Source organism: Aquarana catesbeiana, linkage group LG01, assembly GCF_042186555.1.
Source record: "Aquarana catesbeiana isolate 2022-GZ linkage group LG01, ASM4218655v1, whole genome shotgun sequence".
NCBI lineage: Eukaryota > Metazoa > Chordata > Amphibia > Anura > Ranidae > Aquarana > Aquarana catesbeiana.
In genome coordinates this window covers 505,758,314-505,782,920 of record NC_133324.1, presented here as the reverse complement: position 1 = coordinate 505,782,920, position 24,607 = coordinate 505,758,314, and the positions used below count along the sequence as shown (strand labels likewise).

Sequence of the window (24,607 nt, the reverse complement as noted above, 5' to 3'; positions counted from 1 at the left end):
AGTCCATAGTGTCTTCTTGGTCCAGTGGAGGGGAGGCAAAACAACCTTTCTTGTGGGATTGATGGATGCCATTTTTCATCGTGGTTTGGAAGGAATTGGTGGTAGATGACGAGGATGCTGATCTTTTACGTGTCAAGGTGGTATTGGGTGAAGGTTCTACCAAGTGTAGGTTTAGAAGGGTTTGTTGAAGTTCTTCAGAAGATCTGCAAGTGTATTTGGAGCCATTATGGGCAAAACTAATGGAGAATGGAAAACCCTACTAATAAGTGATATTATGGCGCTGCAGTTCCATTAGCAACGGTTTCATTTAATCGCTGTTTAGTTATAGTTAGTTGGGACAAATCAGCAGACAGTTGGTAGTTGTAACCTTGAAAACTTAAATCTTTTTTGTCCCTGACAGTTGTCAAAATTTGTTCCTTTGTGCGATAATAATGGAATTTTACAATTATATCGTGTGGGGGACCATCTGCTTTTTTGGCTGTAAGAGCTCTGTGAATTCTGTCAAATTCCATTCTGTCAATTGGAATAGCTGGTTGAAGCTCTTTGAATAATGCTGTTATGGTGGAATGTAAATCAATGACTGTTTCAGGGATTCCCCTTATGCATAGATTGGAGCGTCTAGTCAGATTTTCATAATCTTCCAATTTAGATTGAAGCATTAAATTTTCTTCCTTAAGATTTTCCATTTCAGCCATATATTCTTGTGTGGTATTCTCATTTTCATCTACTTTAATCTCTAATGCTGCAGTACGATTGCCCAGTTCTCTTATCTCTTTAGTGAGACTGTTAGTTATTTGTTCAGATGTTTGTTTTGGTGCTTTATTTAACATTCTTTCAAATTGCTTTAACATAGCGGAGTTCTGTATAGCATCTTGTGAGAGAATTTCTTCCCTCTCTGAGTCAGCTGGAGAGTCTGGCTGTGTGAACTTATGTCTGTGGGAACGGACTGAGGCAGTGTATGAGGGGGGAGCTGGCGCCATTTTAGCAGCGGCGCGCGCCTGTGAGTCTTTTGTGAGGGGGTTCTTTGTCTTGCAACGGCCGCCTCCCAAAACCATGTATGTGTTCCAAAACTGAGCCCCAGGTGCCTGGGGACCTGCTGGAGACTGTGGGTAGCTTTGTTACCTGCGGTATGTGATTTAATGGCTGTTCTTCTCCCCTACAGTGCGGAGCTCTAGCCGTGCATGTCTGCACCGCTAGACACCCCGCATGCGCCCCCCGCGCCCGCACTACAGACATCCCCCTAGTGCGCATGCTCGGAAACGGGTTGTGATTTTGTCTGTGACGCCATCACGCCACATGCTGTGTTCCAGTGCTTCCCTGTAATCCACCAGCTGCTCTCCAAGCCTCGGTTTGGACTTCCCTGTAATCCACCAGCTGCTCTCCAAGCCTCGCTTTGGACTCTGCACACATGCTGGAAGATTCCTGCTGGTCAAGACGCCGGCCATGAGAAGGATTCACAGGACATGACCCCCTCTGCTGGAAGCTGTGACCGAGATTGGTGTAACCAGACTAACCTGTGCCTGAGTAATGAAACCTAAATGTGAGTGTTTTTAATGCACTTTGTCTATTAAAACTATACAGTCTTATCTAAGAGGCGCCTGCTTCCTGTTTGTTTTCTTTCTACATGTTTGGAGTCTGCTTCAGCTCCCCCTGCATGGCTGCCCTGTCTGCATAGACTGTTTCCTCACACAGAGCTTAACAGCTCAAAGGACATTTGTATGGACTCTAATCTCATGCTATATGCTATAACCTGCGCCACTATTCATTGTATTTCCTTACCACACAGATTAGCCACTCACCTCCGACATAGACTTTCAGTTCTAAAGGTTAAGATACGCTTGTTCCCTTCTATTGAGCCAACTATCAGTATATCAAGATATCAAGCCAGTTATCAAGATATTGTTTTATCAGTGATCTGTAGTTTTTTTTTAGGGTTTTACCAGTCATTTTATTGCTCATTATTTTATATTTGTAATGCATGGCTTTATAATTGCATGGTTTTAAAAGTAACTTTTGATCTGAGGTCAGTTTTGATGACACATACATCGAATACTTATTGTATATACAGTATATATTTATTATGTACTTGTATTTAGTAGTAAATCTGTGATGAATTCTCATTTATTATACATTGGATTGATTTGGACCAATTAATTCATAAAGATAATTTAAATATTGATTTAGAACTGAATGTAAACTTAATTTAACTATAAATTATTTAATTTGTTTAGATACACGGTGATTAATATGGGGTTGTTCTTCTTTATCAAATGGCAAGGGTTAATTTGAGAATTGTAATGAAAATGAACTGGCTTGATGTGTGTTTGTCCTTACCCCTCAGCCGGAGTGCATGAATGGTCTCTGACTTATTTCATGTTCAGTATTTGTGTACATGGGTAGCGCTACCCCTTTAAGGACCACCAGATTTTGGGTCCCCCTTCTTCTATACAGCCAGGCAACATGCATTTTCAGCAGGAACACAAAGTTAGTAAACCAGTTCAAGGGCTTTTTTTTTTTTATTGGGGTAAACAACTTGGATGGGGTATAGGGAGGCATGGAATGCTCAAAACTGACTTGAAAAAGAACCTTTGAGGACAACTGCAGCTACTCAGTCTTCTTAGTCCAACTCCAGACTGCTCCTATGGGAGACTACTTCCAAACAGACTGGCAACAATTCCAATACTGATCCCAGCACTGGTATTTCAGCATAAATTCTTCCCAAGCAGGGGATGAAGGTTTAGCAATAGCTATCCCTCCTGTATGGCTAGCTTGATATTTCACCTGTCTGCCTTCCCTTATAGGTTGTGGGCGATGAACAAACAGAAGTCACCCAGTCCCTAGTGTGCTGTAGCATGCATGGTAAATTCTGGTCAGGCCTCCTGCTAAGCAGGTTCTATGTGCTTCCAGGGTATCTCAGCCAAGCCTGAATGAGGCTGAAGGGGGTAAGGGTTCCTCTTAACCTCCTTCCTTCTCACTCCTTCTCTCTCTCTCTGTCTCCAACACCTTCTGTCTGGAGGCAGAGCCCCCCAGCACAGGGGTCCCCTCCAGGCCTCTGGATCCTGGAATCTTTCCCCACATGACTAAGCTCCACCATATTTAAGGGCCACCTCCCCACCTTCTGGGCCATCCTACCCAGGGATTGGCAGAGATATATTGAATATTCAGGCCCTGATCTCTGCCCCTTCGCCCACTAAGGTCTAGAACCTTCAGGGAGCTTCTAGAAACCAGGGGGAGGTGATAGAGACTTATGCCCCATACATGCGATCGGACTTTCTGACAATAAAACCGTGGATTTTTGTTCGAAGGGTGTTGGCTCTAACTTGTGTTGCATACACACGGTCACACAAATGTTGGCCAATAATTACGAACATAGTAACGTACAAGACATACGTGATATCTCCATTACGAACGCTAGTTTTACAAGATTGAGTGCTTCCGGCTCGTACTTGATTCCGAGCATGCGTGGACTTTTGTGCGACGGGCTTGTGTACACGCGATCGGGAAGTCCGACAACAAACATTTGTTGGCGGAAAATTTGAGAACCTGCTAGCCAACATTTGTTGGCGAAAAGTCAGGCAACAAATGTCCGATGGAGCATTCACACGGTCGGACTTACTGCCAACAAGCTCACATCCAACATCTCCCGTCGGAAAATCTGATCGTGTGTACGCGGCATAAGCCTGCAGAGCCTGGCAGCTAACTGAACAAGTAACCCTGGCTCCACTGGCTACAGTGGAGCCCAACTAAATTCACCTATATACAACAATGTACACATGGGGTGTTACACATGTAACCGGGGTAACGACAGTTCTGTTCTGGCAGCTACTTCCAGGATCGGGCTGTGGTTAGTTTACTTAAATCTGTGTGTGTGTTTTTTCATTTCAGGCACACTTATGTACTCAGTAGTGCTTTTATTGTTAATGAAGTTACCTGTACAGTAATTTAAAACAGAGAACAATATTGGGTCTCTTTTTTTTATATACTTTTTTAAACTGTATCGAATGGTAAATTCATCTGAATGAAGAGGAAGAGATCCACTTGGTGAGACAGCCGCAGTAAGCTGATTCTGGCTTAATAAAAGGGAATAAAAGGGAACAAGCGTACCTTGACCTTTACGATTGAAGGTCTATGTCTGAGGTGAGTGGCTAATCTGTATGGTGGTGGTCTCTTTCCCAGCATGGTTTTGGAGGTGACAGATCCAACCATATTGGTTGAACTAGATGGACTTGTGTCTTGTTTCAACCAGATTAACTATGTAACTATGCAGTTATGTAAGATCCTATTGAACCTCAAGATGTTTTAAATCGACTTTAGGACTATAATCTTGAATGATCTGCAAATTATTATGATACAATGATCATCCATGCTTTCAAGGTGAAGAAACATATATTCACTGGGTGGTTGGTTTGTATATACATGAACACAGTCAAATGCATTTTTTGAGATATAATATATGTTTACTATATGTTATATGATTTATAAAGCTGATATATTTCACATTGTTCACAGGTGATTTCAAATGTATTGTCACGTTTTGTAAAATTAATTTATTCACAATTCTGTGCGCAGCATATGTGATGGTATATTTTATTTCTATAGCTTACCTATAATGATGTCACACTTTGTGCAGGCAACTTGATCCTATAGAAATCTTTACTGCAGGGGTGCCTGTCCACTTCCTGTCTCTGAACACCTGGCACTGCAACAATTGACAGCTTCGGCTCTTCTGGAAGAACAGCAGTATAGATAACCTGATGGGACACAGACCTCCTCCCTCCTCCTCCATTGAGAATAGCTCTTTCATTGAGTACACTGTTTGTAACATAATCTGTGAAAGGCAGAGAATCCCGTGACTGATCAAACTCTGCCCATTCACAGATCATGTTAAGGCTCTATTTCCACTACTGTGAGTTGTTGTGCGACTTGACACATGTGAAGTCACATGACAAATCAAAACCCATGTATTTCAATGGTCCCCGTTCTAATTGATGCGACTCAAGTCGCAGCGACTCCAAAAAAGGTTCTTGCACTACTTCTTTCCTACTTCGGTGCGACTTGTTCTCACATGGCTTTCACAGGTCGCATGACATCACATCAAAAATCGCATTGCAAAGTTGCATTGTAAATCGCGCAACTTTTGGGGTTGCAATAGTGGAAACAGAGCCTAAAACTTTATTTTACCTCCTGGGGCCCCTTGACTGCATTTTATTTCAAAAGGGAAATTTAGCCTTTAACAGACCACAAGCTTATGGTTCGATTTAACACACACTTTAACACTTTAGGTCTAAGCCAAATATATTTGTGGTCAGCGTTATTTTTGATGAATAGTCTGCTTGTCTGTGAAAACTCAAACAGCAACCTATATATTGGAAAATTTTAACTGTGCGTATTTCTTAATTTCCATAGTTACTGAGAATGGGCATCCTGCCTTTTTTTAATGGGCATGTTGCCTTGTAAATGTGTGCCAGGTTAACTCCCTATCACCATAAAATGCTCTAAAGTACTTCATGTAAAGGGTGATGTCACATCTGGCTTTTGTACACTATACACAACAACTACAGTACTAAGGCTTGATTCACACCTATGCATTTTTAGTGCTTTTTGCATTTTGCAGATTTGCTAAATAATTAATCTATCATACAAAAATTATTTGAAACAAACCAAGTGCAAATGCTGTTAAAAAAAAGTGTGTTCAAAATATTTGCAGTCCATTTTGCAATCCCAGGAAAAATCCAAGAAAGTGATAATAATCTTGGATTTTTCCTGGGATTGCAAAATTATGGTATGGAAGAGCCCTGGGGCCATCATAAAAAAAATACAGAATTATGAGTTTGAAAAAAAAATATATATATATATTTTTTTTTTTACAGAATTCTGAGTTTGAAAGTCAGAGTTCTGACTTTTAATCTTAGAATTCTGACTTTTAATCTCAGAATTCTGTAGATTATTTTTTTTTTAAACTTACAATTCTGAATTTCAATCTCAGAATTCTGACTTTCAAAGTCAGAATTCTCACCTTTAATCTCAGAATTCTGACTTTTAAACTAAGAATTTAAAAAAAAAAAAAAAAAAAAATTTTTTTTTTCAAAATCATAATTCTGTATTTTTTTATGATGGCCCCAGGGCTCTTCCATACTTCCATACTGTGTCAGCACACCAATTTGTTTGAATTTTTTAACAGCATTTGCACTTTAATTGATTGTTTCATGGAAACAAATAATTTTTGTATGATAGATGAACTATTTTATGCAATGACAGGTTTTATCATTATATATGATTGTTGGATTGAATGCATTTCACATGTGTACAGTAAGGGATTAGGTTTATAGCAGTGGGTTCACTATCACCAGATTGTGGGATTAAAGATTTGCGCTGTTTGCTTCTTTTTTCTTGCCAATTAACTAGTGATCATAGGCATGTGCAGGGGGTGTGTCTGTATGTGTATGTACATGCAATATATATCACACACACACGCATGTGTGTTTGATCTTTGGGGTGTGCACCCTAATGCAATAGGCTACACACACCTATGCTGGTGATTCACTGGTACTTAGGTGGCAGCAATCTTATTTAATCCCTCAATCTTCCATTAATATCTTTGGCACTAGTTTTTCTTGTTGTTTGTCCAAGTGTCCGTTTTTATCGGGTCTATTCACTAATAAGGGAAGAGAGATGAATTGTCAGAAACTTTGCAAAAATCTAAGCCAAAGTGGCTGAAGTAGAAAAAAAACCAGCTTTCGTTGAAATAGTTTTTTTTTGGTTCAGCTTTTTTGGCCTATATTTTACCATTTCCCTAAAAAATGTACCTCAGTTCACTGAATACTGCATTAAGACAAAACTGATCTCTATAAAAACATTTATTAAAATATTATAATAAAATCAATACAAAAACACTGGATTACATCTTAGTTATTTTTTTTATTAGGGTGAACATTTAACAAAACATAAAAAAAAAGACCAGAACATTCTCAAAAACAATAAAAATTATACAAAAAAAATAAAAAAACATTTGGAACAATCCAAAATTGCATATAATCCACGAGTACCGAACTCGCTCATGCGCTGACTTCCAGTTTGCCTCCGTTCACGCCCTATGCGTTACATCGTGCACACATGACTTCTTCAGGGGATGCCCTGATGGTCTGGAGTTGTGAGTAGAGTGCCCCAGGGTTCTGCCTAGGAACAATTCTGTTTAACTTGTTCATAAATCTAAACTGTGTAGGGGGTTATTTACTGTTAGAGTGGCAAGGATATTGAACTCCTTTCCACAATCAGTGGTGTCATCGGTAAGTGTCGACAATTTAAAAAACTTTTAGAGAGAAGTGGTAGAGACATACATTAAATACTGTGAAATGGGGTTGTTCGCTCTTGTGGTAGATGCGTTTATACAGTTTTGGAATTTACTCCATGCTAGAAGTACATTTCAGGGCTTTTCCTGCACACAAAATTAAAGAAAGCAAAAGTTCACAAATAAATATCTTCCCATGCAGGCGGTTCTCACAATCAGTGCGACAAAACAACATTCAAGCCTCCTGGCTCTCTTTATCAGCCCTGTGGCTCAGGCCTCATGCTTGGTCTTCTAGAACCGTCTAGCACCCGTCCCCTGGAATCCTACTGCCCTTAGCTCAGGTGTTGCACACAGGGCTGCCATCAGGGGGATACAGCCGTTACAACTGTAAGGGGCCCCGGGGCCCGCCCAAGCCAGAAGAAGGCAGGACGGGTGAAGGAGTCCATGCTCTGCAGTATAGCATTATAGTCATTAATTTTGTGTGTGGGGGCGCTGACATATATACAGGTGTGTGGGGGGGCGCTGACATATATACAGGTGTGTGTATGTGGGGGGGCGCTGACATATATACAGGTGTGTGGAGGGGGCGCTGACATATATACAGGTGTGTGTGTGTGTGGGGGCGTGGCTGAAATATACAGATGTGTGCGGGGGGGCGCTGACATATATACAGGTGTGTATTTGGGGGGCGCTGACATATATACAGGTGTGTGGGGGAGCGCTGATATATACATACACAGTTGTGTGTGAGGGTGGCCCTGACATATATATAGGTGTGTGTGTGTGTGTGTGTGGGCTCTGACATATACACAGATGCGTGTGTGGGTGCTGACATATATACAGGTGTGTGGGGGGCGCTGATATATATCCACAGGTGTGTGTGGAGGGGGGGCGCTGATATATATACACAGGTATGTGTGTTGGGGGTTGCGCTGACATATATACAGGTGTGTGTGGGGGGGGGGCGCTGACATATATACAGGTGTGTGTGTGGGGGGGGCACTGACATATATACAGGTGTGTGTGGGGGGGTGGCTGACATATATACAGGTGTGTGTGTGGGGGGGGCGCTGACATATATACAGTTGTGTGGAGGGGTGGCTGACATATATACAGGTGTGTGGGGAGGCTCACATATATACAGGTGTGTGGACGGGGACGCTAACATATATACAGGTGTGTGGGGGGGCGCTGATATATATACAGGTGTGTGTGGGGGCGCTCACATATATACAGGTGTGTGTGTGTGGGGAGGGGCGCCTTTCATATAAACAAGTGTGTGTGGGGGGAGTGGCTGACATATATACAGGTGTGTGTGTGGGGGGCGCTGACATATATACAGGTGTGTGTGGGGGGGGTGGCTGACATTTATACAGGTGTGTGGAGGGATGGCTGACATATATACAGGTGTGTGTGGGGGGGCGCTGATATATATACAGGTGTGTGTGGGGGGGTGCTGACATATATACAGGTGTGTGGGGGGACGCAGACATATATACAGGTGTGTGTGGGGGGGTGGCTGACATATATACAGGTGTGTGGGGGGGCGCTGACATATATACAGGTGTGTGGGGGCGCTGATATATATACATATATGTGTGTGAGGAGGCTAAAACATATACAGGTGTGTGAGGGCGGCTGACATATATACAGGTGCGTGGGGGGGCTGATATATACACAGGTGTGTGTGTGGGGGTTGCGCTGACATATATACAGGTGTGTGTGGGGGGGGCGCTGACATATATACAGGTGTGTATGTGGGGGGGGGCACTGACATATATACAGGTGTGCGTGGGGGGGTGGCTGACATATATACAGGTGTGTGTGTGGGGGGGGCGCTGACATATATACAGTTGTGTGGAGGGGTGGCTGACATATATACAGGTGTGTGGGGGGGCTCACATATATACAGGTGTGTGGGCGGGAACGCTAACATATATACAGGTGTGTGGGGGGGCGCTGATATATATACAGGTGTGTGTGGGGGCGCTCACATATATACAGGTGTGTGTGTGTGTGGGGACGGGCGCCTTTCATATATACAAGTGTGTGTGGGGGGAGTGGCTGACATATATACAGGTGTGTGTGTGGGGGGCGCTGACATATATACAGGTGTGTGTGTGGGGGGGGTGGCTGACATATATACAGGTGTGTGGAGGGATGGCTGACATATATACAGGTGTGTGTGTGGGGGCGCTGACATATATACAGGTGTGTGTGGGGGGGTGCTGACATATATACAGGTGTGTGGGGGGACGCAGACATATATACAGGTGTGTGTGGGGGGGTGGCTGACATATATACAGGTGTGGGGGGGGCGCTGACATATATACAGGTGTGGGGGGGGGGCGCTGACATATATACAGGTGTGTGGGGGCGCTGATATATATACATATATGTGTGTGAGGAGGCTAAAACATATACAGGTGTGTGAGGGCGGCTGACATATATACAGGTGCTTGGGGGGGCTGATATATATACAGGTGTGTGGAGGGGGGCTGCCATATATACAGGTGTGTGTGGGGGGGGCTGACATATATACAGGTGTGTGTGAGGGGGTGACTGACATATATACAGGAGTGTCTGTGGGGAGGGGCGCTGACATATATACAGGTGTGTGTGGGGGGAGTGACTGACATATATACAGGTGTGTGTATGTGGGGGGGGTGGCTGACATATATACAGGTGTGTGTGGGGGGGCACTGATATATATACAGGTTTGTGCGTGGGGGGCTGACATATATACAGGTTTGAGGGGGGCTGACAAATATACAGGTTTGGTGGGGGGCTGACAAATATACAGGGGTGAGGGGGCTCACATATATACAGGATTGGGGGGGGCTGAGTGTGTACAGGTGAGGTGGCCAATGTGCAGATTCGGTAGGCCCATAGGCAAGCCCTGGGGAATGTTGGTGGTCAGGCTGGGGGGGGGGGGCAGGGGGCCCAGGTCTAAAGCTGTGCAAGGGGCCCAAAAATTTCTGATTGCTGCCCTGGTTGCACATATGCTGAAAGTATGGTCAATAATTCCAATGTGTGAAGGGAGCGGGCCAGGTTAAACCAGAAGTGTTTTTATTAAAAAGCTTCTGCAATGACACAAACACATGACCTTCAGTCTGATAGACAGGGTAGCAACTGCTATTCCATTCATACATAATAATACACATCTATATCTATAATAATAACATTCTCATATACAGGAATAACGTCCTCATAGAAAATAAACTATTGCGCATGAGCTGATATGTTTTTAATCACACAACAGCGACAGCAGCCTTTACAGATCACAGGGTTGTAAATTAAATCAATTCCACCCTGTTTATAGCACTAAATATGCTCCCTCTTACCTGCAATGACACACACACATGATCTTCAGTCTGATAGACAGGGTAACAACTGCTATCTGTTCCCACCAGACACAAAGCTCTGTCTTTTTGGTTCCCCCTGCTATTTTAGCAGTGGTTCCAATAGAATGTGCTCTCTGTCATTCAGGCTTTTAACTCTATGCTGCCATCTGCTGGTGATTTAATAGAAATGCCATGAGTTTTACTTTCTCTGCTGGAGCTGGAAATGTGATACTTATTCGTTTTTTTTAATTTTTTTTTTTCTTATGGGGTATCTGATTTCGACATCCCTTACACTCTCCCCCACAAAATTTTATGTCGTCCCTGACATACGCAGATTTTAGTATAAGAACCATTCCTTTCCACATCTCACATTAACCGAAGGGAGCCAAGGTTAAGTAGTAATCTAATTACTGGAGGAATCGTCCTCCCTGCGACATCTACTCCCAGTTATGTCTACAACACAGGTTTGTGTAGGTTATTGAGAAGATGAGGTTTGATGGGGAAACTAAGGGACACCTTATTACTTCTGTCCTTTTTTTCCCAATAAGGTGGAATACCCATGGTACGTTACCAATACAGTACAGCATAACCACCCTAATACTCTCTACCTTTTTGTTGTCGGCCGACTTTACCTTAACTACCTAGCCCCATTACTTATAGATTTTTTTGCTTGACCTGGAATATCTGCAGTTAGAGTGCAAGACATTTTGTTTTGTTAATAGTAACCATTATTGCAAAAGAGAGGGGCGGAAATATTGGGACTTTAAATGGGACGTGAGGAAAAAGTTCACGCCCCCATCCCTATCTGTATATGTATGTGTGTATATATATATATATATATATATATATATATATACAGTCCCTGACAAAAGTCTTGTCGCTTCTCTATTTTGTAGAAACTCCTGCTATTAACCTGACTTTTAATTAATCAATTGGTGTTAGAAATAGCTCATATGAAAAGCTAAAGCCCTCCCAAATGATGTTTAATGCACTGAAATAAATTAGTTTCACTGAAAAAAGATTTATCATTTAATCAAGACAGACAGGTCAAATTTTGGCAAGACAAAAGTTTTGTCGCCTATACAGAAATTGAACAACTTTACTGAAAATCCAAAAATATGTCAGCAAATTAAGTAGTGGTGTTGTGAGATCCAAATTTAATATCTTGTATGACTTCCATGAGCTTGAAGGACAGCATCCATGCGGTTTGGCAAGGATTCATACAATTTATTGATGAAGTCATCAGGAATAGCAAAGAAAACAGTCTTGCATGCCTCCCAGAGTTCATCAATATTCTTTGGTTTCGTCTTCCATGCTTCATCTTTCATCCTACACCACATATGCTCAATCATGTTCATGTCTGGTGACTGGGCTGGCCAATCCTGGAGCATCTTGATCTTCTTTGCCTTAAGGAACTTTGATGTGGAGCTGGAAGTATGCGAAGGAGCACCATCCTGCTGCAAAATTTGGCGTTTTTTATGGTTGGGAATATAAGAGGTAACTAAGATTTCTTGGTATTTTAGACTATTGATGTTGCCTTCCACCCTGCAGATCCCTTGCACACCCCCATACTGGATGTAACTCCAGACCATGATTTTGCCTCCACCAAACTTCACTGTTTTCTGGGTAAATCTCGGCTCCATGAGGGTTCCAGTAGGTCTCCTGCAATATTTGCGGCGACTGTGGTGTAATTCAACAGAAGATTCCACCTTCTGCCACTTTTCCAGAGTCCATCCTTTTAGCAGGCTGTGGCCCTTGGCAAATTCCACACGGTTTTTCAATTGTCTTTTGTTTATTGCTGGCTTATGGGCACTGATTCGACCATGGAGGCCATTTTGAGACAGAATTCGACAAACTATTCTGGTTGACACAGGGACTTCAGGTGACCAGGTCTCGTGGAGCTCTGCTGCAGTGGAAAATGGGCTGGCCTTGGATTTTTGAGCCAACAAATGGTCCTCTCGAGCAGTTGTCTTGCGGGGTCGGCCTGGCCTGGCCTTGTCCAAAACGTCTCCAGTCTCTTCAAATCTTTTTTTTATCCTCTGAACTTGAAGCTGAGACACATTGAAGGTGTCTGCCACATCAGCAGTGGATCTGGTCTTCAGCCTCTTGATAATCAACACTTTAGTCTCCGGGTGAATCTTAGGCATGTTTGCAGAGGTCTAGTTGCAGTTGAGAAGGTCTAGTGTACTGGTGTTCTTTTTATACACACCTGAGACCTAATTGATCCATTATGATCCATTATTAGTCACAGGTGACAGATGACAAGCTCATATAACAAGGCGACAACTCTTATGTCTTGGCAAAAATTGACTCAATGGGCTTTACCAAGCTGTGAATATTAGAATACTTTTTGTCAGTTTTGTTTTGCACTGAAACATTATTACAAAAGCTGTTGGGATTAAAATGACCCATTTCTTGTAACAAAATCTTGATTAGAAATATATTTTAGCGGCACTTCAGGTCAATTTGTACACAAGCGACAAGACTTTTGTCAGGGACTGTATATAATAAAAGGGGGGGAGGTTGGGACTTTGAATGAGGTGTGCGTGGTGTAACCAAAACATAATCATATGGATATAGACAAATGATGTTTATTAATAAGCCAAACATTGGCATAGCATAAAACAATATCACATGCATAAAAACATAAGGAATTCAATATGCATCATGGGAATGTAAGTAACACAGTATGGCACATGATACATAAATTTCTGTATATGTAGTCCCCCTTGTAAACAATGAACAATGTCATATACTGGAATCTAAAAAGTGGTAAAACCATCTAAAATTAATGATATAGGTGGATGCATCAGAACAAGCTCTACGCGTTTCGTGGACTTATATCCACTTGTCAGGAGCAAAAATGCATCAAAATTCTGAAAGAAAAGAATATAAGAGACCAATGATCTAATGTGACAGCCCACAAGGAGGGGGAAAAAGGAAAATCACTTTCCATGCCAGAAAAGATTACTCCCATATGAACCGATAAAAGGGACCGTGCAGTACCACATGACAAGGGTCAGCCAATGGGATCCCGCCCGGGAGCTGAGGAGGGGGACCATAGGAAAAACCGTGAGCGAGCACCTAGTTTCCCAATAAATATCCTAAAGTGGAGGGTCTTCATATCGTGAATAAGGAGACTTCTGTAATATGTAAAATTAAATAAGTAGTATATATCCATAATAGTGTATGTCAATAAAGCAAGATTGAAGTAGAACCCATTAGCATGGTGGAAGGATAGTATGAAGTGTGTGACCAAAGTGAGATGAACAATGAAGCACCATTCAGCCCAAGGAAAAGAAAAAAAAATCTCATGAGGAAGGAACAGAGGAACAATGAGTAAGCATACTTGAGGAAAAAAAAAAAGTGAAAACAATGTGCAAAGGAGTGCTCACTATGCGTTTACCTTGGTGGAACGTGATAGATTGAAAGGTCAGGCTAGGAAAGCATTGGTCTGGATGTGCATAAATGTGCCACCCTGACAGTAGGCTGTCAGTGAATGGGGACTGGAACAAGAGCCCAGCGAAACCAACAGTTCCCCTCCAGCATCACACTGGTATGGCACAATGGGAGACACAGCACGGCGAACCGCCAGAACGATCCCCCACGTGTCAGTCAGGCTGGAATATATGCGTGTGCAGTGGGGCGCCCAATAAGGACAGCACACGCGCCACGCACAGAGCGTGGCGCCGATGCATGGTGGAAATGCCCGCCAAACCCCCCCCGCGCATCCAACCGCTGTGGTCCCCCTCCTCAGCTTCCGGGCGGGATCCCATTGGCTGACCCCTGGCATGTGGTACTGCACGGTCCCTTTTATCGGTTCATACGTGAGTAATCTTTTCTGGCATGGATAGTCATTTCCTTTTTTCCCCCTTAGATCACATTAGATCATTAGTCTCTTATATTCTTTTCTTTCAGAATTTTGATGCATTTTTGCTCCTGATGAATGGATATAAGTCCACGAAACGCATAGAGCTTGTATCTGATGCATCCACCTATATTATTAATTTTAGATGGTTTTACCACGTTTTAGATTCCATTATATGACATTGTTCATTGTTTACAAGGGGGACTACGTATACAGAAATTCATGTATTATGTGCCATACTGTGTTACATACATTCCCATGATGCATATTGAATTCCTTATGTTTTTATGCATGTGATATTGTTTTATGCTATGCCAATGTTTGGCTTATTAATAAACATAATTTGTCTATACCCATATGCTTATGTTTTGGTTCCAACACACACACCACATTCAAAGTCCCAACCTTTCCCCCTTTTATAAATGTATACACAAACACACACCCACACAGGTTGAACTGGATGGACTTGTGGCTTTATTTGAACCTTACCAGTAGGGATGAGCTTTATGTTCTGGTCGAACATGAGTTAGACTCAAACATTGGCTGTTCGAGTGTTTCTTTGGAATACGAACATTATGGGGCGCTCGCGCCAAATTCGAGCTGCGCGTCACGCCCCATAATGCACTGCGACATCACAGTGCATTGCTGTCTGATGATTAGCCAAGCATGCACCATGACCCGCATGCTTTGGCCAATCACAGCACCATCAGCAAAGAGAGCCATTATCGGCCAAAGGCAGGGTGCCTTTGGCCAATTATGGCTCAGGGGGTTAAGTCCACGCCCCACATTATATAAGGCCGCCTACATGTCGGCCCTGTGTAGTGTATTGCTGGCGTTGACCGAGAGAGAGTGTCATTTCATTTGGATTGAGCAGGCAGGCGATTCAGTTAGCTGCGGTGTATTTAAAAAAAAAAAAAAAAAAAAATATATATATATATATATATATATATATATATATATATATATATATATACAGTCAGTCATATATATATATATATATATATATATATATATATATATATATATATATATATATATATCCACTGTATCCAGTTTAGCTCGATCTGACTGCAGTCCATTCCTGGTGTACTCTTCTAATATACTTTAGGCAGGTGATTCAGTTAGCTGCAGTGTATTTAATATATATATATATATATATATATATATATACAGTCATTCTCATATATATATATATATATATATATATATATATCCATTGTATCCAGTTTAGCTAGATCTTACTGCAGTCCGTTCCTGGTGTACTCTTTCTAATATACTTCAAGCAGGCAGGTGATTCAGCTAGCTGCAGTGCACTTAATATATATATATACAGTCAGTCTCGTATATATATATATATATATATATATATATATATCCACTGTTTCCAGTTTAGCTAGATCTGACTGCAGGCTGTTCCTGGTGTACTTTTTCTAATACACTGTCAGGCAGGCAGGTGATTCAGTGAGCTGTAGTGCATAAAATATATATACAGTCTCCTACATATATATATCCATTGCATTCCAGTCTAGCCAAGCCTATATCTGACTGCAGGCCATTCCTGGTGTACGTTTTTTAAATATACTTTCAGGCAGGCAGGTGATTCAGTGAGCTGCAGTGCATAAAATATATATACAGTCTCCTACATATATATATTCATTGCATTCCAGTCTAGCCATGCCTATATCTGACTGCAGGCCATTCCTGGTGTACATTTTTAAATACACTTTCAGGCAGGCAGGTGATTCAGCGATCTACAGTGCATAAAATATATATACAGTCTCCTACATATATATCCACTGCATTCCAGTCTAGCCAAGCCTGTATCTGACTGCAGGCCATTCCTGTTGTACATTTTCAATTATATTTTCAGACAGGCAGATGATTCAGTGATCTGCAGTGCATTAAATATATATACAGTCTCCTACATATATATATATCCACTGCATTCTAGTCTAGCCAAACCTGTATCTGACTGCAGGCCATTCCTGGTGTACTTTTTCTAGTAAACTTCAGGCAGTGTTTTGCTAATAAAATTTCACAGCATGTCTGGAAGGCCACCAAGGAGAGGCAGACACAGGCCACTAAAAGAGGGCAAGCAGGCTGTGTCTACTGCCAACAATGCTGGTTGTGGAGACGGTGCATCCTCAGCACGTGGCCGTAGGGCACACTTGTCCTTTTTTTTCGGCAGCTGGCCGTGTTGATCCACAACATGCAGAAGAGTTGGTAGAGTGGATAACTAAGCTGTCCTCATCCTCCTCATCCTCTGTCACCCGGGCTCAGAGTAGTTTGCCTGCCAATGCAGCTACCAAAGCGGCCTATTCCATTGGCTCAATGTCATCAGTCACTCCTTCCCTAGCCCCACCATCATGCATGGAGGAGTCCCCCGAACTGTTCGACCATAGTGTCAGGTACATGCTTCAGGAGGATGCGCAGTGTTTTGAAGGCTCAGATGATGGTACCCAGGTTGAGGAAGGCAGTATGTGAGCCCAGAGAGAGGGGGTGCCAAAGAAGGACAAGAAACTGGCATTCATGGTCCCCCAGCTGCAGCATACTGCCAGGTTTGCTACAGTGACGAGGAGGGAGGGGATGATGAAGTCACTGACTCTACGTGGGTGCCTGATAGAAGAGAGGAGGAGGAGGCACATCTCCAACAAGGCAGGATGCCCTCCAGGGGCCAGCTTAGGGGCAGCCACACGACTGCATCACACTGCAGAGCTCTGCATGTGCAGGGCACTGCTGACTCTCCCCGTATTTTGAGAAGTTCTTTGGTGTGGGCCTCTTTTGATACGTGTGCAGCAGATCCCACCATTGCTGTTTGCAACATATGTCTGAAGGGTATCAAGCGTGGCCAAAACAGCAGCCACTTGGGCACCACATGCTTGACCAGACATATGTCAACCTCCCATGCAGTCCGTTGGCAACAGTACCTAAAAGACCCACACCAAAGAACAAGGCGGACCTCTCCTTGCTCCTCATCAGCTGAGATCTCCAACCCCACTATACCTTCAGTCCTCTCAGAAACCAGCACCGAGAGGAATGAAGGTGTAGAATTAGGTGTGCCAAGTACTTGCGGGCAATCTTCTATCGCTACACCAACATCCGGTTGAAGCAGGCAAATTTCCCTACCCCAGTTGCTAAACCGTAGAAAGAAATTCGGTCCCAGCCTTCCACATGCTCAGCGGCTGAATGTTAGCTTGGCTAGATTGCTAGCACTCCAACTGCTGCTTTTTCATCTGGTAGACTCTGCCCCTTTTCGTGAATTTGTGGAATGTGCGGTACCTCAGTGGCAGGTTCCCAAACGCCATTTCTTTTCACAGAAGGCCATTCCGGCTCTCTACCGGCATGTGGAAGGCAATGTCTTGGCCTCATTGGACAGGGCAGTCAGCGGTAAGGTGCTTTTTACCGCTGACTCATGGTCCAGCAGGCATGGACAGGGACGTTACCTTTCTTTCACGGCTCACTGGGTAACTCTGCTGGCAGCTGGGAAGGATGCAGGACAGGGTGCAGTATTGTTGGAGCTTGTTCCACCACCACGCCTCCAAAATGCTAGTAGTGGTGATTCTGCCACACCTCTCTCCTCCACCCCCTCCTCTTCCTCTATGGCCTCTTCCTCTGCAGATTCCTTCTCGGAACCAGCGGTGCTCCGTAGGCGTTCAAGGGGCTACGCAAGCACTCAGGCAAAAAGATGCCATGCAGTGCTTAAGTTAGTCTGCTTAGGGTACAGGAGCCACACTGAGGCAGAGATTCTGTCAGCTCTGCAGGGGCAGACTCAGAGGTGTTTGACGCCATGCCAGCTTCAGCCAGGAATGATAGTTTGGGACAATGGCACCAACCTCCTCTCCGCCCTCTGACAGGGACACTTGACCCATGTTCCCTGTTTGGCTCACGTCCTTAATTTGGTGGTGCAGCAGTTCTTGTGCAGGTACCCGGGCTTACAGGATCTCCTGAGGCAGGCCAGGAAAGTCTGTGGGCATTTCCGCCGGTCATATAATGCCAGTGCTCGGCTGGCTGACCTTCAAAAGAAATGCAACCTGCCCAAGAACCGCCTCATTTGTGACATGCCCACCAGGTGGAACTCAATGTTGGCAATGCTGCAGCAGCTGCACACGCAGCAGAGGGCCATCAATGAGTACCTGTGTGAGTATGGCACCAGGACAGGGTCAGGGGAGCTTGGCTTTTTTTGCCACGCCAGTGGCTACTGATCAAGGATGCATGCACTGTCCTGTCACCATTTGAGGAGGCCACGAGGATGGTGTGCAGTTACAGTGCATGCATCAGTGATACCTCTTGTCTTCCTGTTAGAGCACACGCTTCCTGGAATAATGGACAGGGCACTTGAGGCAGAACAGAGGGAGGAAGAGGAGGACTTCCTTATCTCTCAAGGCCCCCTTTATCCAGACAGTATTCCTGCGGGCCCGCCGATCACACAGGAAGAGGAGGAGGAGGCTAAGGATTGTGTCAGCATGGAGGTGGAGCCTGGCACTCAGCATCAGCAGCAGTCTTCAAGGGATCGTTTTCAGTCCCAAGAAACCCATGGACTTGTACGTGGCTGGGAGGAGGTGGCTGTGGATCATGTCATCCTTAGTGACCCAGATGACTCCGGATCTAATGCCTCAGCAGACCTTCACTGCATGGCATCCCTGATCCTGAAAAGCCTGCGAAAGGACCCTCGGATTCGTGGTATCAAGGAGAGGGATCATTACTTGCTGGCAACCCTTCTTGATCCACGTTACAAGGGTAAGGTTGCGGAATTTATCCAGCCTTCGCAGAGGGAGCAGAGGATGAAACATCTTCGGGAGGCCTTGCAGAAAGGTTTGTGCAATGCGTTTCCAGAGCCTAGGAGGTTACAATTCCCTGGTCCTCCTGGACTATCAGGGGCCATGAATCCGACCGAGACAAAAGTATAGTTAAATCACACTTGTTAATAATAATAATAATAATAATAATAATAATAAGGTAAACAGAGTAAGCGTTGTCAAAACAAGCCAGAGTTCAGTAACGGGATCGGGTAGTCAGCCAAGCAAATGTCAGAGAGCCAGAGATAAACATAGTAGTACAGCAAGCAGGATCAGGAGCCAAAAGGAACATCAGCTGAGCAAGTCTTCAACAGGAATGCAGGAGAAAGTCTCTGTGATGTTGACAAAGGTGAAGGCAGAGATCAAGTGAGCTGGACGACTTTAAGTAGGCAGGACTGATGAGCAGAATCATCAACAGCTGTGTAACCGTGGAGAGAGATGGGAGCGCCAACAGCTGAGCGGCCAGCTCAGAGAAGGAAGGGCTGAGCCCAGCCCTGACAGTACCCCCTCCTCAATGACCCCTCCCCCTCGGAGGACCACCGGGCTTGAGGGGAAAACGTCTATGGAAATCACGGAGGAGGACAGGGGCATGTACGTCCGAGGATGAGACCCAAGAGCATTCCTCCGGACCGTAACCCTTCCAATGAACCAGGTACTGTATGCGTCCATGGAACCTACAGGAGTCAACAATGGATTGTACTTCATACTCCTCATGGTTCTCAACCTGTATAGGGTGAGGACGTGGTACCGAGGTGGTAAAGTGATTGCAGAAATGCGCATACTAGGAGGAAGGTCCAAGGCGTAAGCCACTGGGTTAATCCTGCAAAGGATACGGAAAGGCCCAATAAACCAAGGTGCAAACTTCAAAGAAGGAACACAAAGCCAGAGGTTGCGAGACGACAGCCAGACTCTGTCCCCAACCTGGTAGGAAGGTGCAGGCAGGCGTCTGCGGTCAGCATGGTGTCTGTACCTATCGTTAGCATGTTGCAATGCCTTCTGAACTTGTGCCCAAGTGGAACGAAGACCACGGAGATGCTTCTCTAACACAGGAATACTCTGCACTTCATAAGTGGAATACAATGACCAATCTTTGAGAACCGGTCAACCACCATAAGGATAACAGTGTTGCTTTGGGAGTTGGGTAATTCCACAATGAAATCCATAGACAGGTGGGTCCAGGGCTTCTCTCCATTGGGTATGGGTTGTAGGAGGCCCACTGGAAGGTGTCGTGGAGTCTTACTCTGAGTACACACGGAACAGGCAGCTATGAAGGCAGTTACATCAGCCCGTAGACTAGGTCACCAGAATTGTTGAGAAATGGCCCAAACGAGTTGATTCTTCCCAGGGTGTCCAGCTGCCTTGGGAGAATGGTAAGTCTGGAGCACGGCAGTACAGAGACTCTCTGGGACAAAGTAGCGGTCACAAGGTTTCTCAGGAGGAGCATGGACCTGAGCAGCAAGAATTTTGTCACCCAAATAGAAGTAAGACTGGTGCGAACCGTAGCCAGAAAACCATCAGGAGGAATCACAGGAACCGGAACCGACTCCAACTTGGAAGTGGAGGAAAATTGACGTGACAAGGTGTCAGCCCTTACATTCTTAGTACCGGGTAAGAATGAGACAATGTAATTAAAACTCAACAAGAAAAGAGCCCATTGCGCCCTTCTGGGAGAGAGGCGCCTAGCCTCAGACAAGAATGTGAGATTCTTTCAAGGAGATGTCTCTATTCTTTCAGAGCTAAAATGATCACCAACAGCACTCTGTCACCAATCTCGTAATTGCACTCTGCAGGTGACAATTTCTTAGAAAAGTAGCCACACGCATGCATAGCGCTCTCAGAGTTAAGACGTTGAGACAGAAGGGTGTCAACTCCAGTCTCAGAAGCACAAGATTGTATGCCCCTCTCAAATCGAGCTTCGTGAAAACCGTTGCTCCCTTGAGGCGGTCAAATAACTCTGTAATCAATGGAATCGGGTAGGCATTCTTAATCGTGAAACGATTGAGACCCCTATAATCAATACAAGGTCTCAGTTCACCGCTCTTCTTCTGCACAAAGAAGAAACCAGCACCAGCAGGAGACCAGGATTTTCGGATGAAACCTCAAGAAAGTGCGTCTGCAATATACTCTACTCCTCCATGGCCTTATCCTCCAAGACCGACAAAGGGTAAACCCGGCCACGAGGGGGTATGGCACCAGGTTTAAGGTCAATTGCGCAATCATAAGGCCGGTGTGGAGGCAAACTACCGGCTTGACCTTTGTCAAGGACATCGCTAATATCGCGGTACTCCTCTGGCAGGAAGGAGAGTGAAGAGGTGCACAGGACCTTGGCTACCTTCTGGAAGCATGTCTCACTGCATTGTGGTGACCAGGAGAGAACCTCAGCACGGAGCCAATCAAAAGAGGGGTTGTGCCTCTGTAACCAAGGATAACCAATAACCAGCGGAAACCTAGGTGAGGAAATAACTTGGAATTGGATTATCTCATGGTGAAAAGCCCCTACAGCTATGGACAATGGAACAGTTTCATGAATCACATGGGCAGGCTGTAGAGGTCTCCCGTCAAGAGCCTCAATGGCAAGTGGAGTGTCACGCAGCTGCAGCGGAATCGAGTGCTGCGATACAAAGGCAGCATCAATGAACAGCCCTGCAGCTCCAGAGTCGATTAGAGCCTGTATCTCAATGGATTTAGCCCAAGAGAGGGTGACCGAAACCAGGGGCTTATCCTTCTGGATAACTGGGGATGAAACAACGCCACCTAAGGTCTGTCCATGACAGGACCTCAAGGTTCGGGCGTTCCCTGGACGGGTAGGACAAGACTTCAAAAAGTGACCTGCCTGGCCACAATAAAGGCACAATCTCTCCCTCCTCCTAAAAGCTCTCTCACACCTGCAGAGAGACACGCGAAGCCCAAGTGCATGGGTTCATCTTCACTGACCAACTCGGTGCCAGGAGGCATGGGAGGTGAGGGAGGCACGGATGGGACTGCAATGCCCGGAGGCAAACGTACAGGAGGCTTTCGCAAGTGCTCCTTAAAAGAGAGTCTTTCTCTGAGTCTAGAGTAAATGAGGATGGCAAACGTGATCAACCTCTCCAGCTCAGTTTGTATATCTCGGGCTGCTATCTCATCCTTGATGGAATCCGAGAGACCATGAGAAAAAGCAGCCACGAGGGCATCATTGTTCCAAGCAACCTCTGCTGCCAGAGTACAGAATTCAATGGCGTAGTCGGCAACAGTTCTCATACTCTGTTTGATGGACACGAGGCACTTGGCAGCAGAAGCGGAGCGTGCGGAAACATCAAATACCCTTTTAAAGGATGCCACAAAGTCAGGGTAACTCAAGACAACAGGTTTTTGTGTCTCCCATAGAGGGTTTGCCCAGGCCAAGGCTCTCTCAGAAAGCAAAGATATCACGTAACCTACTTTGCTTCTGTCTGTGGGAAACTCCTGGGGCAGCATCTCAAAGTAAATCTCAGCCTGGTTGAGAAACCCTCTGCATTGAACTGGATCACCCCCAAATCGCTGGGGAAGCGGAGCGGAACCAGACATACCTCTTATAGAGGTAATACTTAAGGCGGGTGCCTGCACAGAGACTGGCGCAGCAGCAGGGATGGCCTGCAACTCAGGTTGTACCGGAGCAGCCACAGTGGGAGACTCCAGGTGAACCGTGCAACTCAGGAGCGTTTGTAATGCTCATTTGTAATGCTCAGTTCAAAGATGTATGTAATAAGATACTAATATCCTACAAAGTGGTGGTAGTATATAAAAAATACTATAAAAAATCATAAACAAACAACATATCAGGTGTATGTGTCACAAGTGTAAAACAACACATAATATAAAAAACATATGATTATAAAGTCAAGTGCAAATGCGGTATGGATAATCCTAAAAGAAATACGTGCACTCAAAAAGGGAAGCAAAAATAATGTATAAATATGTGCGTAATATTAGTGCTAGTCTGCAAAAAAAAAAGCATCAAAAATACCCCCCAATGGTCCTTTAAAAAAGTCCACCAGATCGTGTCCGTATATATGGAGAAGAGAGGAGCCTCATAGTGTAAATCCAAATTGACTTTTATTTGTTCAGTCAGCTTACATAAAATAGTTAAAAACAGTGACTAGCAGCTGAACCTGTTCCGCCGGTTAGTATAAGGCCGATGGCTGGAACAGTAGCGAGGCAGCGGCTTGCGTTCCACAGCTCGGTACCCAGCCATACTCTGCAATACTCAGTGATACCCAGCCATACTTTGCCATACCCAGCCATGCTCATCCATATTCTGCCATGCGCAGCCATACTTGGCTGTACTCGGCCTCTGTATGTGGCCAGGCTGTGGAAGTCTCACACATGTGGTATCGCCGTACTCGGGAGGAGTAGGAAAATCTATTTTGGGGTGTCATTTTTGGTATGTACATGCTATGTGTTAGAAATATTGTATAAATGGACAACTTTGTGTTAAAAAAAAAATGCGTTTTAACCACTTCCCGCCCGCCAGCCGTCATACGACATCCTTGACTTTGTGCGGGGATATCTGAATGATGCCTGCAGCTACAGGCATCATTCAGATATAAGCTTTTTCAGCCGGCGATTCCCTACACCATAAGAAAGATCATAGCAGCTGTTCCACTGCTTGATCATTCTTACGGGAGGCGAGAGGGGACATCCTCCCTCCCGCTGCCCTCAGGTGCTTCTACCGACTCACCGCTACAATCGAAGCCAGGATTGTTTTTTTTTTTTATTTCAGGCTTCCCAGCCTAGAGGTGAGATGTGGGGTCTTATTGACCCCATATCTCACTGTAAAGAGGACCTGTCATGCCAAGTAATCCAATCTCACACCAAATATAGTGGAAAGTCCAACCTCACGTGGCAAGGTGTAATAAATAAATCGTAAATAATGTCTCAAAAAGTGTCCAATCAATCAATATTGAGCATCTGACATAAATAAAACCACCGAAAAAGAAAGAATAATAATAGCATTAATGTTCACAAGTGTGTGATTCACAGATGTAATAAAACAATTCGACTTCCCACAATTTAACAAAGTGCAGTGTGCGTGATCAAGCAAAATAGCAGAGGAACCACATAATCACAAGTAAGCAATTCACAACTGCAACTTCCAAGCAAAAAAATAAATTGCGACATGTAATGTGCATATAGCTAAAAATTATTAATTTCACAAGTATGCGATTCACAGATGCGATAATAAATGCGACTGAAAGGATATATAATTTCTAGCAAAGTGCAGTGTGCATATAATAATAATAATATTGAAATTCATACAAAATGTAATGTGCATATAATTCAGAATTCCACA

The 24,607-nt window shown here is 44.3% G+C and overlaps 1 protein-coding gene across 2 annotated transcripts in view; it reads left to right on the top strand.

Annotated features, from left to right (window-relative positions):
- Positions 1-24,607, top strand: part of INSL3 (insulin like 3) — a 144,259-nt gene that overhangs the window by 25,581 nt on the left and 94,071 nt on the right. Inside the window, exon 1 of one of the 2 annotated variants that reach the window (XR_012235196.1) lies at positions 1,399-1,540. The exons of the other annotated variant lie outside the window; for it this stretch is intronic. The gene's annotated coding sequence lies outside the window, so the exon portion shown is untranslated. Of the gene's footprint in view, positions 1-1,398; positions 1,541-24,607 lie in introns of those variants that run through there. 2 annotated transcript variants of the gene reach the window in all.